Source organism: Equus quagga, chromosome 7, assembly GCF_021613505.1.
Source record: "Equus quagga isolate Etosha38 chromosome 7, UCLA_HA_Equagga_1.0, whole genome shotgun sequence".
Classification (NCBI taxonomy): Eukaryota; Metazoa; Chordata; class Mammalia; order Perissodactyla; family Equidae; genus Equus; species Equus quagga.
In genome coordinates this window covers 63586627-63604975 of record NC_060273.1, presented here as the reverse complement: position 1 = coordinate 63604975, position 18349 = coordinate 63586627, and the positions used below count along the sequence as shown (strand labels likewise).

At 40.1% G+C, this 18349-nt stretch overlaps 1 pseudogene; it reads right to left on the bottom strand.

The window, feature by feature from the left end:
- Window positions 1-5426: 5426 nt before the first annotated feature.
- LOC124242605 (serine/threonine-protein kinase MARK2-like) lies at window positions 5427-12768 on the bottom strand (annotated as a pseudogene).
- Window positions 12769-18349: the final 5581 nt, after the last annotated feature.

Sequence of the window (18349 nt, the reverse complement as noted above, 5' to 3'; positions counted from 1 at the left end):
AGTTTTTCCCTATTGAGTATGACGTTGGCTGTGGGTTTGTCACATATGGCCTTTATTATGTTAAGGTACTTCCCTTCTATACCCATTTTATTGAGAGTTTTTATCACAAATGGATGTTGGATCTTGTGAAATGCTTTCTCTGCTTCTATTGAGAAGATCATGTTGTTTTTATTCCACATTTTGTTAGTGAGGTGTATCACATTGATTGATTTGCAGATGTTGAACCATCCCTTCATCCTTAGTATAAATCCCGCTTGTTCATGGTGTATGATTCTTTTAATGTATTACTATATTTGGTTTGCCCATATCTTGTTGAGGATTTTTGCATCTATGTTCGTCAGTGACATTGGCCTGTAATTTTCATTCTTTGTGTTGTCCTTGTCTGGCTTTGGGCTCAGGGTGATGTTGGCATCATAAAATGTGTTAGGTAGTGTTTTGTCTTCTTCAACTTTTTGGAATAGTTTGAGAAGGATAGGTATCAAATATTCTTTGAATGTTTTGTAGAATTCTCCAGAGATGCCATCTGGTCCTGTACTTTTATTTTTTGGAAGGTTTTTGATTATTATTTCAATTTCTTTACTTGTGATTGGTCTATTCAGATTCTCTACTTCTTCTTGATTTAGTTTTGAGAGGTTGTATGAGTCTAAGAACTTATCCTTCTCTTCTAGATTGTCCAATTCCTTGGCATATATTTTTCATAGTATTCTCTTATAATCCTTTGTATTTCTGTGGTATCTGTTGTAATTTCTCCTCTTTCATTTCTAATTTTATTTATTTGAGCCTCTTCTCTTTTTTTCTTGGTGAGTCTGGCTAAGGGTTTGTCAATTTTGTTTACCTTCTCAAAGAAGCAGCTCTTAGTTTCATGGGTCCTTTCTACTGTGTTTTTCGTTTCAATTTCATTTATTTCTGCTCTAACTTTTATTATTTCTTTCCTTCTGCCAACTTTGGGCTTTGTTTGTTCTTCTTTTTCTAATTCTGTCAGGTGTAGTTTAAGATTGCTTATTTGAGATTTTTCTTGCCTGTTAAGGTGGACCTGTATTGCTATGAATTTCCTTCTCAGGATTGCTTTTGCTGCATCCCAGATGAGTTGGTATGGTGTATTTTCATTTTCATTTGTCTCCAGATATTTTTTGATTTCTCCTTTAAATTCTTCAATGGTCCATTTGTTGTTCAATAGCATGTTGTTTAATCACCACATATTTGTCACTTTCCCAGCTTTCTTCTTGTAGTTGATTTCTAGTTTCATAGCATTATGGTTGGAAAAGATGCTTGATGTGATTTCAATCTTCTTAAATTTTTTGAGGCTTGCCTTGTTACCCAACATACGGTCTATCTTTGAGAATGTTCCAGGTGCACTTGAGAACAATGTATATTCTGCTGTTTTGGGATAGAGTGTTTTGTATCTATCTATTAAGTCCCCTTAAAAACTGGTCTAGTTTTTTGCTTAATTCCACTATTTCCTTGATGACTTTCTGTCTGGATGATCTATCTATTGATGTAAATGGGATGTTAAGGCCCCCTGCTATTATTGTGTTATTGTTAATATCCCCTTTTAGGTTTGTTAATAGTTGCTTTATGTCCTTTGGTGCTCATGTGTTGGGTACATATATATTTATAAGTGCTATGTCTTCTTGGTGGAGTGTCCCTTTTATCATTATATCCTGCCCCTCTTTGTCTCTCATTTCCTTTTTTATCTTCAAGTCTACTTTGTCTGATATAAGTCTGGCAATACCTGCTTTCTATTGTTTGCCATTAGCTTGTAGTATCATATTCCATCCCTTCACTCTGATCCTGTGTTTGTCTTTAGAGCTGAGATGTCTTTCCTGGAGGCAGCATATTGTTGGATCTTGTTTTTTTGTTTTTTTTTTTGTTTTTTTTTTAAAGATTTTATTTTTTTCCTTTTTCTCCCCAAAGCCCCCCGGTACATAGTTGTGTATTCGTTGTGGGTCCTTCTAGTTGTGGCATGTGGGACGCTGCCTCAGCGTGGTTTGATGAGCAGTGTCATGTCCGCGCCCAGGATTCGAACCAACGAAACACTGGGCCGCCTGCAGCAGAGCGCGCGAACTTAACCACTCGGCCACGGGGCCAGCCCCTGGATCTTGTTTTTTAATCCTTCTTGCCATTCTGTATCTTTAGGTTGGAGAATTCAATCCATTTACATTTAGGGTGCTTATTGATATATGAGGGCTTAATGCTGCCCTTTTATCACTCATTTTCTGATTGTCCTGTATTTCCCTTGTTTCTCATCCCATGTATTTTCAACTACCAATTCAGTTTGGTAGTTCTCTATGATAATTTTTCAGTTTTCTCTTTATTTGTCTTTTGTGTCTCTCTTCTGATTATTTGTTTAGTGGTTACCATGAGGTTTCTATAAAAAATCTTGTAGGTGAGATAGTCCATTTTCTGATAGCCTCTTATTTCCTTAGTCTAAGCCGATTCCATCCCTTTCCTCTTCCCCTTCTAAGTTATTGTTGTCACAACTTATTCCATCTTGTTTTGTGAGTTTGTGGTTAAAATTACAAAATTATAATTTTTTTGATGTTTTCCTTCTCTTTATCTTTAATGTTATATTTAAGTGTTTGCCAACCTGTTCTGATAGAGAGTTGCAATTATCTGATTTTGTCTGTCTATTTATCTCCTTGCTCAAACCTTTGTAAACCCCTTTTTTTTTTTCAGGTATGAGGGCCTTCTTGATCACTTCTTGTAGAGAGGGTCTTGTGGCAATGAACTCCCTTAGCTTTTGTTTATCTGGGAAAGTTTTAATTTCTCTATCATTTCTAAAAGATATTTTCACTGGATAGAGTATTCTTGACTGAAAGTTTTTGTCTTTCAGAATTTTGAATATATCATTCCACTCTCTCCCAGCCTGTAAAGTTTTTGCTGAGAAATCTGCTGAAAGCCTGATAAGGGTTCCTTTGTGAGTTGTTTTCTTCTGCCTTGCTGCCCTTAATATTTTTTCTTTGTCATTTTTTTTTTTTTGCCAGTTTTGCTAGTATATGCCTCAGAGAAGCCAATCTTCTTCTTTTTGCTTGAGGAAGATTGTCTAAGAGCTACATCTGTGGCAGTCTTCCTCTATTTCATATGTGGCATGCCACCACAGCATGGCGTGATGAGCAGTATGTAGGTCTGTGCCTGGGATCCAAACCTGCAAACCCTGGGCTGCCAAAGTGGAGCACGCGAACTTAACCACTATGGCACCAGGCTGGCCCCAAGAAGATCTTTTTACCTTGATATAATTAGGAGTTCTATTAACTTATTTTACTTGTATTTCCAGCTCTTTCTCCATGTTTGGGAAGCTCTTAGCTATTATTTCTTTGAACAAGCTTTCTGCTCCATTCTCTCCCTCTTCTCCCTCTGAAATACCTATAATCCTTATGTTGCATTTCCTAATTGTTGGATATATCTCAGAGAATTTCTTCATTTCTTTTTAGTCTTAGTCTCTCTCCTCCTCCATCTGAAGCATTTCTAAATTTATGTCCTCCAGATTTCTAATTCTGTCCTCCATAATACCAACTCTGTTATTCAGAGAGTCCAGATTTTTCTTTATCTCATCCATTGCGTTTTTCATCTCCAACACTTCTGATTGGTCTTTAGAATAGTTTACGTCTCTTTTGTGAAGAAGTCCCTCTGTTCATTAATTTTCTTCCTGATTTAATTGAACTGTCTTCTGAATTTTCTTGTAAATCTGAGGTTTTTTTTGGTAGCTATTTTGAATTCTCTCTTAGATTGTAAATTTCTGTGCCTTCAGGATTGACTTCTGGGTGTTTGTCATTTTCTTTCCAGTCTGGAGTATTACTATATTTCTTCATATTGTTTGATGGTGTGGATTTTTGCCTTTGCATAGTGATAGAATCTGGTCACAGATTCCACCTGCCGCCACTGTTGGGGGAATCTGGAGCTGTGTATTCTGAGACCTCTGCCATCCCTGGCATCTGTGCCTGTTCTTTTGGATCTATGCTGACAGGGCCTGTCTGCAATTGCTGGCTTGTTTGCTCACAGCTGCTGCTTTTCTAAGGTATGTGCAGGTGCTCTGGCCGACCAACTGAGTGGAGTGCCTGGGTGGGAGGAGTGGTGCTTTCTTTCGTATGCATGATCCCGGGGCTGTCCTGGCTCTGCCCTCGCTATCTGCTTTCCTGGGGTGCTGGGTTGATGATGACACCCCTGCAATAGCTTAGCATCCTCTGTGTGGAGCTTTCCCACAGGTTGTGAGGGAACTTGGAGAGCAAAGGCTTTCCCACAGGCAGCCACCCCTCCCCCTTCTTTTCTCAGAGCTGCGTACAGTCTTGCACCCTGAGTCACTGCTGGGGAGAGAGAGGAGATCTCCTTGCCTCCTTCCACTTCCTCCTGGGGGTCCTGCACCTCCACTTTCAGACATATGGCTGTATGGGTCTCTCAGATGTCTTTTGTGTTGTGTGAATGTCCTCATTGGCTTATGAATGTCTTTTTCATTGTATCTTAGTGGGGAGAGTTTAAGGGACGAGCTCATTCCATCATGATGCTGATGTCACTCTCGATTTCTTCTTTTACTATATGGATTGCATTTTTTCCCCCACAGCTCTATTTATTAAACAGTTACTTCTTTCCCCACTGATGTGACCTGCCACTTGTATCATCTATCAAAATATTACATAAATGTGTTTGTTTCTGAGATCTTTACTCTATCCCATCCTATCCTACCCTACTCTGCCCTTTCCTATCCAATTCCATTCCATTCTACTCTGCTCATGGATTTATCTGACCTTGCACAAATATCACTGTCTTAATTACTATAGCTTCATAATAATCCTGAAAGTTTGTAGGGTAAGTACTCTCTCCTGCTCTTCTTTGGATGGTCTTAGCCATTCTTGGTCCTTTCCACTTCTGTATATATTTTAGAATCGTCAAGTTCCATTTAAAGGTCTATTGAGATTTTGCATTGAATTTGTAGATAAATTTGGAGAGAATGGATATCTCCGCAATATTGTCTTTCTACCCATGGACATGGTAGATATTTCTATTTTTATTTAGATCTTCTTAATATCTTAATAAAGTTTTATAGTTTCCTTCATAGTTCTGACACATCTTTAGTTAGATTGTTTTCCTATTCTGGTATTCTCTGATCTACTGTAAATGCATTTTTTTTTAAAATTACATTTTATAATTTTTTGTCACTGATATATAGAAATGAAACTTAAATAATATTAATCCTTTTCATGAAGATGGCACCAAAAGTGAAGGAAGCTCCTGTTCCCCCCAAAGCCAAAGCAAAAGGCTTTGAAGGCCAAGAAGGCAGTGCTGAAAGGTGTCCACAGCCACAGAAAAAAGATCTAGACATCAACCACCTTGCAGCAGCAGCTCAGAAGGCAGCCCAAATAGCCTCAGAAGAGTTCTTCCAGAAGAAACATGCTTGACCACTATGCCATCATCAAGTTCCCCTGGCTATCAAGTCAGCCATCAAGAAGATAGAATACAGCAGCACATTTGTGTTCATTGTGGATGTCAAGGCCAACAAGCACCAGATCAGAACAGCTGTGAAGAAGCTCTGTCATGCTGACATGGCCAAGGTCAACATCCTCATCAGGCTTATGTTCAACTGGTTCCTCACTATCATGCTTTGTATATTACCAACAAAGTTGAAATCATCAAAACTGAGTCCAGCCAGCTAATTCTAAATATAAATTTTATCATCATAAGAAAAATCCTATAACCAGCCTGCTTGCTAAACTTTATTCTTTCTAATAATTTATCTAGATATATTCTTTTGAGTTTTCCTTTTAAATATTCATATCATATGCAATTAGCTGTAGATTTCTATTCTCTTCCAATGCTTAGAACTCGTTTCTTTTTCTTATCTTATTCTAGTGGCTCAGAGCTTCACAATGTGAATAGAAGTAGTATTAGTGGGATTCCATCCCATTCTTGATTTAAAAAAGAATGATTCTAGCATTTTTCCATTTAGAAGATTGCTCTAGATTATTTATAGATATTCTTGTGTCTTTTTGTTATGTCCTCATCATTCTTTGAGCCCTTCCTTACTTTCTGGAGCAAAGAGATATTGCAGGTTTATCTTGTATTTTCCCTATCCAGCCCTGGAGTCAGCCATTTCTCCAAAGAGCTTTGGTTTCTTTAAGTGGAGGATAATATATAGAAACCAAGATCTGGGTACTAGGGGTACTCACTGTTACTGGAATGTCATGCTTATTGTCTCTCGTAGTGGCAGAATGAACACATACACACACATATATTTATCTATATTAAAAGCATGAGTTCACACTAATATTTCTAATTCCAATCCAACACCACAAAGTTTATTCTTGCCTTCCTCTTTACCATATTTGTAACTTGTTTTCCAGTGAGAAATCTGATTTCTACTATCTTTGATGTATTTAATTATTTGCTCAATTCCCCCTGTATGTAACCAAACTCTTGCTGTGTAAGCCAAAAACACAAGACAGGGGGAGAAGAAGGAGAAGGAGCAGGGAAAGGAAAAAGGAGGAAAGAGGAAGGAGGAAGGAGGAAGAAGGAAAGAGGAAGGAGGAAGAGTTATGTTTTTGTCTTTATTTTACAGAACCGTCTGCCGTCCCCCACAAACACAGAAGAAAAAGACACAGAAGGGCAGGGGAAGTGGGAAGTGCCCCAGGGGAAACAGACCAGTCCAGTCTCTGCCTTTGGGGTGGCCTTGAGTGGCAGGCCGGCACATGGAGCCAGCTGGCCCCTCCTCTTGTCTTCCAGGTGGTTCCTGGCAACCTCTTTATTTTTAAAAAACAGCTTTATTCACATAATTCACATACCATACAATTCACCTACTTGAAGTATACAATTCAATGTTTCTTGGTATAGTCACAGATTTGTGCAACCATCACCACAGTTAATTTTAGAACATTTTCATCACCACAGGGAGAAACTGTGTGCCTTTACCATCACTGTCCTGTCCCCCCATCCTTACAACTCTAAGCAACCACTAATCTGATTTGTAATACATCCTCTGTATAGATTTGCCTATTCTGGACATTTCATATAAATGGAATCACATAATATGTCTTTTGTGACTAGACTCTTTACTCAGCATAATGTTTCCCAGGTTCATCTATGGTGTTGCATGTGGCAGTACTTCATTCCTTTTTGTGGCTGAGTAATATTTGATTGCATGGATATAACACATTTTGTTTATCCATTGATGGACGTTTGGGTTGTTTCCACTTTTTGGCTATTGTGAATAGACTGCTATAGACATTTGTGTACAAGTCTTTATGTGAGAATTTGTTTTACTTCTTTTGGGTATATACCTAGGAGTGGAAATACAAGCTCATATGGTAATTCTATACTTAACTTTTTGAGGAACCACCAACTGTTTTCCATAGTGGCAGCATCATTTTACATTCCCACCAGCTATATATGAGGGTTCCAATTCTCTATATCCTTGCACTGTTATTTTCTGGTTTTGTTTTGTTATAGTCATCCCATTGGGTTTGAAGTGGTTTTGATTTGTGTTTCCCTAATGACTAACAATGTTGAGCATCTTTTCATGTGTTTATTGGCCATTTTTATTTCTTCTTTGGAAGAATGTTTATTCAAATCTTTTTGACCATTTCTTGAGTTGTTTGTCTTTTTGTGTTGAGTTTGTATATTCTGGATACTAGGCCCTTATCAGAAATGGATTTGCAAATAGTTTCTCCCATTCTGAGGTTGTCTTTTCACTTTCTTGATTATGTCCTTTGATGCACAAAAGTTTTTAATATTTATGAAGTCCATTTTATCTGTTTTTTCTTTTGTTGCTTGTGCTTTTGGTGTTCCTTGTGTTTTGTGGCATATCTAAGAAACCAATACCATATCTGAGGTTTTGAATATTTACCCCTGTGTTTTCTTCTAAGACTTTTATTGTTTCATCTCTTACATTTAGGTCTTTGATCTTTTGAGTTAATTTTTGTAAACAGTGTGAGCTAATGGTCCAAATTCATTCTTTAGCAGGTGGCTATCTAGTTGTCCCAACACAATTTATTAAAAAGACTATTGTTTCTCCATTGGATGATCTTGGCATCCTTGTCAAAAATCAGTTGACCATAAACACACTGGCTTATTTCTTAATTCTCTATATATCTATTCTTATGCCAGTACCACTCTGTCTTGGTTACTGTTGCTTTGTAGAAAGTTTTGAAGTGTGAGTCCTCCAAATTTGTTATTTTTCAAGACTGTTTTGCTGTTCTGGGTCCCTTGCAATTCCATGTGAATTTTAGAATCAGCTTGTCAATTTTTATAGAGAAATCAGCTGGGATTCTGTGTTGAATCTGTAGATCAATTTCAGGAGTATTCCTGACAACTTTTTTTAAAAAAAGACTATTTTTTAAAAAGCAGTTTTAGGTTCATAGCAAAATTGAGAAGTTGTTACAAAGAGTTCCCATACCTCCCCTGCCCCTACACATGCACAGCTTCCCCCATTATCAACATCCGCCACCAGAGTGGTACATTTGTTACAATGATGAACTTACACTGACACATCGTTATCACCCAAGGTCCAGTTTATGATAAGATTCACTCTTGTGTTGTACATTCTATGGGTCTTGACAAATGTTCAGTGACATGTATCCACCCTTATAGTATTATACAGAGTAGTTTCACTGCCCTAAAAATTTGGCAACCTTTTAAAGCTTAATCTCTTTTGTTATTTTAGAGGCAATGCTTTTGAGGGCCGCAGAGGTGCTGGGTATGTATTTAAATGAATGACAGACCATTTGGGGAGTTTTCTCACCTCCACCTTCCACTGCAGGAATTCTCATTGGCCCTGGGGAGCCCTGTATGCACAGCAGCACCATTTCTTTCTTTTTCTTTTTTCAGATCGGCACCTGAGCTAACATCTGTTGCCAATCTTTTTTTTTTTTTCTCTTTCTTCTTTTTCTCCCAAAAGCCCCGCAGTACATAGTTGTATATTCTAGTTGTGGTGCTGGTGGTTGTACTATGTGGGATGCTGCCTCAGCATGGCCTGATGAGCGGTGCCATATCCACGCCCAGGATCCAAACTGGCAAAACCCTGGGCAGCCGAAGCAGAGTGTGTGAACTTAACCACTCGGTTGCAGGCCGACCCCAGCAGCACCATTTCTTGTTCATTTCATACTGACAGCTATGCGTGTCAAGCACCTTGCCAAATTTTCTCATCACCTCGTTGGGCTCCATGGAGCTTGTGATCTTCATACTCCACGTGAACTGCAGTGTGTGGCTTGTCCGCTCCAGGTTTCAATGTCTCCACTTGGTCTTTGCTTTCAGGTTCATTCAAGTTCCTTCTGGCAAATATGAAACAAAGACGTCTCTATATAAACTTGAAGAGCTTCCAAAGAAGCCTCAAGTGGCCCAGTGCTGGCCATGGCTGTTGCCAGAGGGAGAGGCTGGGGTCACAGTAGGCAAAATCTACTGGTCCCGCACCTGTTGGAGCTGCCCAGCATGTATGGAGTTTCCTTTGGATAATCTGGGGAAAATTTGAATCTTGGGTCCCAGGACTGCTGCTCATGCTGCAGGTCAAGGGGGAAGCCACAGGGACACACTGGGGGACAGTGCTGAGCTGCAGCATCTTATAGTTACCCTACATGAGGTGCAGCCCCAAAGGGATAGTTGGGTTACAACTGGGCCATCTTGAATTCCTGGTGCTGTTGGGGCAGGGCCAGGGAGAATGAAGGAGAAGCAGAAGCCCTGGAGGTCCTGGACCCTGACATGGTTAGGTTGTCATTGCCCTTCTGAATGGAGGCCTGGCCAAGGCTGACTGTCTCCTAAGGTGGGGAATTCCTGCTCTGATTTGGGCTGGTAGAGAGGCTGCTGTTTGCAGAGGAGCTACAGGTGGTCCTCTTCCTGTTCAGGCAGGATACGGGGCTGGCAGGCATGATGGCTGTGCTGCTGGCCTTCTTCCCTATCTCCTGATCCTCCTCAGGATATATCTTGCTTCTCTGAGAATTCTTAGAGTAGCAATTGTTATGGACTGAATTGTGTCCACCCTAAATTCATGTATTGAAGTCCTAACCCTCATTGTGATTGTATTTGGAGATAAGGCCTGTAAAGAGACGGCAAACGTCATATTATGAGGTCATAAGGGTGGAGCCCTAATTTAATATGCCTGGTGTCTTTTTATGAGGACACACTAGGGATGCACAGACATGGAGGAAAGACCATGGGAGGACACAGTGAGGTGACTGGCTGCAAGCCAGGAAGAGAGACCTCACTAGAAACCAGCCCAGATAGCACCTTGATCTGGAACTTCTAGCCTCTAGAACTGCGAGAAAATAAATTTCTGTTGTCTAAGCAACCTAGTCTATGTATTTTGTTATGGCAGCCCTAGCAAAATAATACAGCAGTTAAAGGTAGGAATGATAGGCTCGCTGAAACTCAGTGCTTGGGGTTGGTAGAGACCTAATGCTGTACCTTGTGGGATGAGGAGGAAGTCCTGCTGTTAGTCAGATCTGCTGAAGGCTGGGGCTTCAGGGTAAGGGTGTAGACCTGCAGCTTGGGTCTCTGGTAGCCCAGAAGCACATAGGTGGTCATCACCTCATTTTACTTCTGGCCCATCAGAGAATTGTGGATCGTTTCCCATGTGTAATCCGTGGACACTATCAACTCAGTCTTCAGAGTCTTTGTAATCAGAGAGTGGCTCTATGTAAGGCTTTAGTTCCTCAGCTTCACGACCCACATTCATCCATGGATCCTCTGTGATTTTTCTAAAGTGCCTCTCTTGCTGGGACACTGAGAATGAGAAAATTTCCTGAGCAGGTTTTCACATTCTATGCACAAGTCAAAGGGAATATGGTATATTTTGCCCAGTACTTCCTCCTGTAGCTCCTTGAAGTTCTGGCCATCAAAGGCAGGGTCTATAGAGGATGACTCCCAGGCCCCACACAGCCACACTGGGTCCATCATACTTTTGGCCCTGGGAGAGTTTCAGGGCAGCATAAAGGAGGACTTCCCCAAGATGGTATCCAACTGATTGCCAAAGGTGGATGAGTTGTTGAAACCAAAGTCTGCATTCTTGTTCATGTCAGCATCCAACAGCTGATTTTCTGTCTTTAAGTCTCTATGGACAATGAACTTCTGGTGCCAGTACCGTATAGCAGACACTATCTGGCAGAATTGGGCTTGGATCTTTTTTTCTTTCATACTGCCATGAGCCACTAGGTACTCACCTCCACTAGCGTACTCCATGACAAGGACTCTTGTCCTCAGTCCCTATCACTTCAAATAATCTCACCATGTTGGGATGATTCAAAGCCTTCATGATTTTCACTTTTGGGGATAGTCTCTGGAGGCTGGGGAAATTCTGTTGAGTCTTGTCAGTAATCTTCATGGCTACCTCTTCCCAGTCAGGATGTGCCAGGCTAGTTTCAGGGCAAAAATACCCTTGCTGATGGTCTCGAGATGCTGGTTGTTGCCAACATGAGTCTTTTCCTCAGCAGAGATGGCTGAGAGGCTCTGTAGTGGGTTGGATTTGCTGCTGGGCTTGAGCAGGGTATCTCAAGGTCAGCTTAAACCTGGGAAAAGCTAGTGAGAGGCTTGGTCCAGGTCACCTCAAAAGAAAATTACTTCCCAAGACAACCTGACAAATTGATCTTTATAATGGAATTAAAACACAATGGCAGACTAAAATAAAAATAAACTAATTAAAAAACTAAGTAAAAAAATGAGAAAAAAAGAAGAAATGAGAGAGAGAAAAAAGAGAAAAGAAAACTATAAAGGAAAAAAGAAAAAAATGAGAAAAATAAAAAGAAAAGAAAAAAGAAAAAGTGAAGAGAAATAAAGAAAATGGAAAAATGAGGAAAAAGAACAAATGAAATATACAGAAAACCCACCTTGCCAAGGAGAATACAAGCTAACTTTGGCCAGATGTACTTCAGGTCATTGAAAAGCAGCTTCCTGAGCTAGGACAGCAAACCTAGGCTGTACCAGGGACTTATACAGGTGCTTGGAATTCTGTAATAATGGCTCCTTATGAGGTCATAGGATGAAAGGGACCTATCATGGCTGGTGGTAATCCACAGTGGTTTCCTCATTTTCTTTTGGTCTCAAAAACCCTTTAGTCTTTAAACAAATTATTGAGAACCCCAAACAGCTCTTGGTTTATGTGGGTTATGGCTATTGATATTTACCTTATTAGAAATCAAAACATGTATCAAGCTTCAGTGGCTTTTTCATTTCTAGATTGAAAAACTGTAATAATTTTTTGGCTCAGTGTATTTTTAAATGTCCAAACATGGGGATTTTTAACTTTTTATTAGCTTCTTTTTTCATTTTATTCATATTTCAGTTTGTATCTGTAAAATAAAAGGACTCTATATAAAAATATAACTAAAATACCATTCTAAAAACAATGATTTCTCAATATCATCATCTATTCATCTGTTAAAAATTTTCTCATGCATTTTGAAATTTTTTCTTTTTCAGATTATATGCTTGAATCAGGATCCAAAATTGGTCCACATATTGTGATGGGTTGATATGTCTTTTAAGCCTCTTTTAGTCCATCAGTTTTGCTCTGTCTCCCTTTTCCCCCTTGTAATTTATTTCTGAGGAATTCAGGTTGATAGTTTCCCACTGTTTAGATTTTGCTGATGGTATTCCTGTGGGGTATATTAACGGGTGTCTCTGTACTTCCTGTAAATTGATAGTTAAATCTCGAGGTTTGGTCAGATTTAGATGTGATCTTTTTGGTGGGCCTCCTTCACGGGTGGTAGCGTGTTCTTTTTTCAGGAGGCGTGTGATGTCTGATGGTCTCTCTTTTTGTGATGTTAGCAGGCTTCCATGCTCATTGTCGAGATTCATGAAATCGTTACAAGTAGCGAAAGACTAAATCTATCATCTCTTCATTTATTAGCTGGGATACTTCTACAACAGAAATGTCTCCTCCTCGACTTCTAACGCAACGACCTTGTGGTCATTGATGATGGTCTTTATGATTCCTGTTCTTGAAATTTGTTGGAGGCTTTTTTGATGGTCTAACACACATAATTTTTGTTTCCAACTGTTTTTCATATAGGACTTCCAGGTGAAATTTCACTGGAACAAATGTTTCTGCAGCACAAAGGTATTTTGAAAGGTTCTGAACTAAGCCAAAGGAATAAATGGCTAAGTGAGGACTTTGGGCATCAGAAACATCATTTTGGATATTTAAGGTGCTGAGAATATTTGAGATTTTGTTAGAGGTAAAAAAATATAAAGTCAACCATATACAGCACTACCGATAGCCCTTAGCAATGTGCCCAACATGCAATTCATGTTCAGTGTATGTTAGCCATCACCATTAGTGTCATATAATCTAACTGTCTCATTTTCTGTGTGGGAAACTGGGCTCACTCATTTGTTTGTTCATTCAACAAATGTTTCCTGAGCCTCTCCCTATGCTCTGAGGAGGCACTATTCTAGGTTCTGGATAAAGTGCAGAGCAAAGTCCCTGAGTTTGCTGTCCTTTGTTGTGGGGTGGAGGAAACAAGTTAACAAATTAACATAAGTTGAGAGAGTGATAAACGATATGAAGGAAATAGAGTGATGTGTTAGTGCTACTGGGTGGGACACTACTTTAGATGGGGTGCTAACATTTAATAGGAGACCTCCTTGACAAGAAGGAGCCCAATATGCAAAGATCTAGGAAAAGGACTTTCCTAGCAAAGAGTACCACAAGGGCAAAGGTTCTGAGGTGGAAACAAGCTTCGCATGATGGAGTTGCATAAAGGCCATCAGTGTGGCTGACAGCGAGTGAGCAGGCAGGAAGGTGGTGGAAACTGAGTCTAGAGGGGTGAGTTGAGACAAGAACCTAGCTTTTCTGGTCGATTCCTCACTTCTATAGTTTGTATCTCACTTTGCCTGATTCTGGAGGGCCCTGATAGCTGTTTGCTAGCAGAACATGTGTAGCTGCAGAATACAATGTTTTAAAAATCGCTTCCCTCACCCTGTCTGCCCCTGCTCCGAAGTTTAAACCTGTCCTTTAGGAAGCCAATTCTGAAGGAAACATAGTCCCTTGCCGCAGCCTGGGTTCTGCTTCTGGCGGCGGCACCCTCTGTGTTCTCAGAAACGCCGGCGAGAGCTGCTGACGGCCCAGTTGAAGAGCCAGCCCCTGGATGATTCCTGCTTTGCGCTCTGCCCTGACCTCTGGTGGATTCCGCCTGTTAAGACATAGACCAAGCTAGAATCTGGAAGTCATTGCTACCTATCCCCACCTGCCCGCATTTGGCTTCACTGTATTGTGAAGGCCTCTAGGACCTGTGGAGAGGCAGAATTTCAGATACTGCCATGGGGTGGCCGGATGGCTTTTGACCATCCAACACCTCTTGCCTTGGTACAAGAACCATTCTTTAGAGTTTGGCTGGCATCCATCCTGCCCATCCCCCAGGCACAATGGGCGGGCATAGGACCCAGCCTGACCAATGAGAGCACTCCATTCCTTTGGCCTCAGGGATTGGTTCAGAAAGAGCACATGACCCACACTGGGCAAATCAGGTCTTCTCTAAGAGTTCGTACGGGACGTTGGGAGAGAGGGCATTTCTCTTTCTCCTGGATCTAGTATTTTATTGATTCTTGTATATCTGGATTGGCAGTAGCCATCTCTTTGGCTACATGGAGAGAGGCTACCTGAGAATTAAATCAACACTGAGGAGGAAGGTGGGGTCTGGAAATTCAAAGGGAGCCATCATTTAAGCTCCTGCTTCTGCGTGTGCCTAGAGGGAGACAATAAATTCCTTTTTCTCTTAAGCTAGTTTTAGTTGAATTTCTCTCACTTGCACATGGAAGTCCCCTAATTGATACGACAGTCAATGCTTGCCCTTGTTATTATTAGCAGTAGATAATCACAAGTAAATTTGAAGTAATTACACTGTGGCACTTTCCTTTATGACACTCACCACGTTTGTAATTTTATATAGCGATCAGTGTGACTATTTTGAAATGTTGGTCTCTCCCTCCATGAGCAGGGGTCACGTTTTTTTTTTTCTCATTGCCCTAGCTCACTGACTGGTTGATAGTAAGTCCTCAATAAATATTTGTGGAATGAATAAATAGTTGTGTGGCAATGTTTACTGGTGTGAGAATGTAATTGCCATTATCTAGTACTATTGTGGAGAATCTAGGAGAATGCCCTTATTCTCAAGTGTTTATGGGTAAAGTGGGGTGATGCTTACAACTTAATTGGTTCAGCAAAAAAAGAAAAAGAGAAAAAAAGAAGTATATGTATTGCAGAGAGAAAGCAAACATGGCAAAATGCTAATTAGTATTGAAATTAAGTGGTGGCTGCAGAGGTGTTCATACTATTCTTTCAACTTTTGTGTGTTTAAAAATGATCAAAATTAAAGTTAGGAAATGAAAAAAGATTACCATTATCTGGAGGGGCACTCATGTTTGCCCTGCTTTTGAGAAACTTCAGTTAAAAAACAAAATTCAACAGAGAAAATTGAATGATCTAATTGGCTTTCTTCAGTGATTCATGAATTGAGCAGCACCCCAGCCAGTGAACAGAAAGGAGCTCCAAGGAGCTGTACAAAATGGAAGGCTTTTACAGGGAAAAGAGTGAATTGTTTCAGGCAACATCACCTTCCTTTAGGGGACAAAAGGTGTCTATCAGGTCGATTCTCTCCCTAGTGCTGCCTAGGAAATTCCAGACTGACTGTTTAAGATTGCATTCCTGTGAGAGGCTCAAACTGCAGTTAGGTTAGGCATTAAGTCTCAATTTGGTGACATGGGGCTTAGCACAAGTGACTCCATTTTGGATCTGTTGTCTCTTATTTAACACTTCCAATCCCCACATTACAGGACAAATACACCAGAGAAAGACCATTTGCATTACAGAACAGTTTTTCATTTTCCAGGGGAAAAACTTTACCTCAAGTCTTCTTCAAATAATAGCAATTAAAAAGATCCAATGAAGTGTACAGCTGTAGGGGAAACTGGACTTAGCCCTAGGGAGCAAATCTTCCCCTCCCTCCCTTCCTCCCTTCCCTTCTTTTCTTTCTTTATTGTCCTAAAATAGAAAAGTTTTTTTCCTTTTCAGATTATAAAGTCACTGTAAAAAAAAGTTCAGACAATAAGGAAAGGTGTAAAGGAGACAGTAAAAATTGCCCGCGATGTTACTACCTAAAAGTAATAGTAAAAATGGTGCAAGGTATTGTTCTAAGCACTTTACATCTGTTAACACATTTGAGCATCGCTAATAACCTGAGGGAGTAGTTCCGACAGTCATTTGTGTTTTACAGATGGGGAAGTTGAGGAAAAGAGGGATTAAGTAAATTTCTCAAGATCAAATTTTACCTCCGCTGAAGAGGGGTAAGAATTTGGATTTGAACTTAGGTTTCCTGACTCTAAAGCCTGTGCTCTTTACTGCTATCCTACACCGCTGTGCTGAGAAAGAGGCACTCTGGACTCTTTCATAATTATCCTTTTGTATGTATGTATGCATACTTGCTCACACATGTGCACACACACACTGTAATCACATATGTGCACACACATGCCACAGACACACATGTGAGCACCCACATTTTCCAAACAATCATGTTATTTATGGTGCTTTATGACTTGCTTTTAAAATATATACAAAAGTAGGTAGAAGAGTCTGATGAACCCTGTGTACTTATCGCCCGGATTCAACAATGATCAACTCATGGCCGATCTTGTTTCATCTCTATTCCCAGTACTTTCCCTTCCCTATAGATCTTTTAACAAAATGATTTACTTTGAAATCATTTCAGACTTAAGGAAAATTGCCAGGATGGAGGATGCCTGAATACCCTTTATCTACGTTCACTGATTTTTAACATTTTGCCACATTTGCTTTATCGTTCTTTCTCTCTTGTTCTCTGTGTGTGTGTGTATGTATATGTACACATACACATAAAATTATTATTTTGGGGGCCATGTGACAGTAGGCTGCATGCCTTAAGACCTTTCCTTCTCCATACTTCAGTGCCCATTTCCTAAGAACAAAGATATTCTCTTAGGTAGTCACAGTAGAGTTATTAGATTCAGGAAAGTTAATTGATATAATACTTTTATTTATAGTCCATATTCCAGTTTTATCATTTGTCCCAGGAGTGTCCTTTATAACCTTTTTTTTTTGCCTCTAGTCCAACGTCTAGTCCAGGATCACATATAGCATATAGTTGTCCTGTCTCTCTGGTCTTCTTTAACCTGGAACTGTTCCTTAGACTTTGATGATGTTGACATTTTGGAAGAATAGAGCCATTTATTTTATAGAATCCTCCTCAATTTTGGTATATCTGATATTTTCTATTGACTACATTTAGGTTATGTATTCCTGGCCAGAACACTCCTTGGGTGATGTTGTGTCTGTCTTAGCATATCACATGTGGAGGTACACAATACCCACTGGTAATGCTAATTTTCATCTCTGAGTTAAGGTATTGTTGTTTCTCCATTTAATGACCTCCTTCAAAAAATTTAGCCACATATACTAGTTTTACTTATGAAGTGAGAAATGGCAGACCGACAACATTATTTTTCATGGTAGTGTCATCACCACCACAATCATCGCCATCATTATTGTCATCATCATCATCATCATCATCATGTTATCACCATCGCTGAAGGCTTGTTGTTATGTCAGGCACTGAGCTAAATGTTTTACCTGCTTTTATTCTCCCAGCCAACCTTTGAATAAGAGGAAAGTGTGGCTAACAGAGATTAACTTGTCAAAGGCTGAGTGGAGTTTCACACCTGGCTGACTGACTCCAGAGCCTGTACTCTTAATCATGCACCACTGTTTGTTTATCCAGTTCTCTAGCCTTGTGTGTTTTAGTTATTTCTCAGTCTTAACTTTTTATGAACAATGCTGCCATGAACATCTCAGAATAAACATTTTTATGAGTCCTCAAAATCTCAGCCTTTAGACCCCTGGACTTCATTTCTTCCTGAAATATTAACAAGGCAGATATTCTTAGTAAGTAAATAGGAAAAAAGAAACTCTGCAATGCTTCTTCCTGTAAAGTCACGTTGACTGAGAGTTGGAAGGAAGTTTTCTGGTTGATAGATTGTTCTATTCTTGGCTAGAATATTCTCTAACAATGACTTAGTAACAGAAATGATTACAATAGTAATAACAGTGCCACCTCCCGCCCCCCGTGTGTCAAACACTGGGCCACACCTTTTTCTTTTGTGATTTTCTCTTTTTTTGAGGAAGATCAGCCCTGAGCTAACATCTGTTGCCAATCCTCCTCTTTTTGCTGAGGAAGACTGGCCCTGAGCTAACGTCCGTGCCCATCTTCCTCTACTTTATATGTGGGACGCCTACCACAGCTTGGCTTGCCAAGCAGCGCCATGTCCACACCCAGGATCCGAACCGACAAACCCTGGGCCACCAAAGCAGATCGTGTGCACTTAACCACCGCGCCACTGGGCCGGC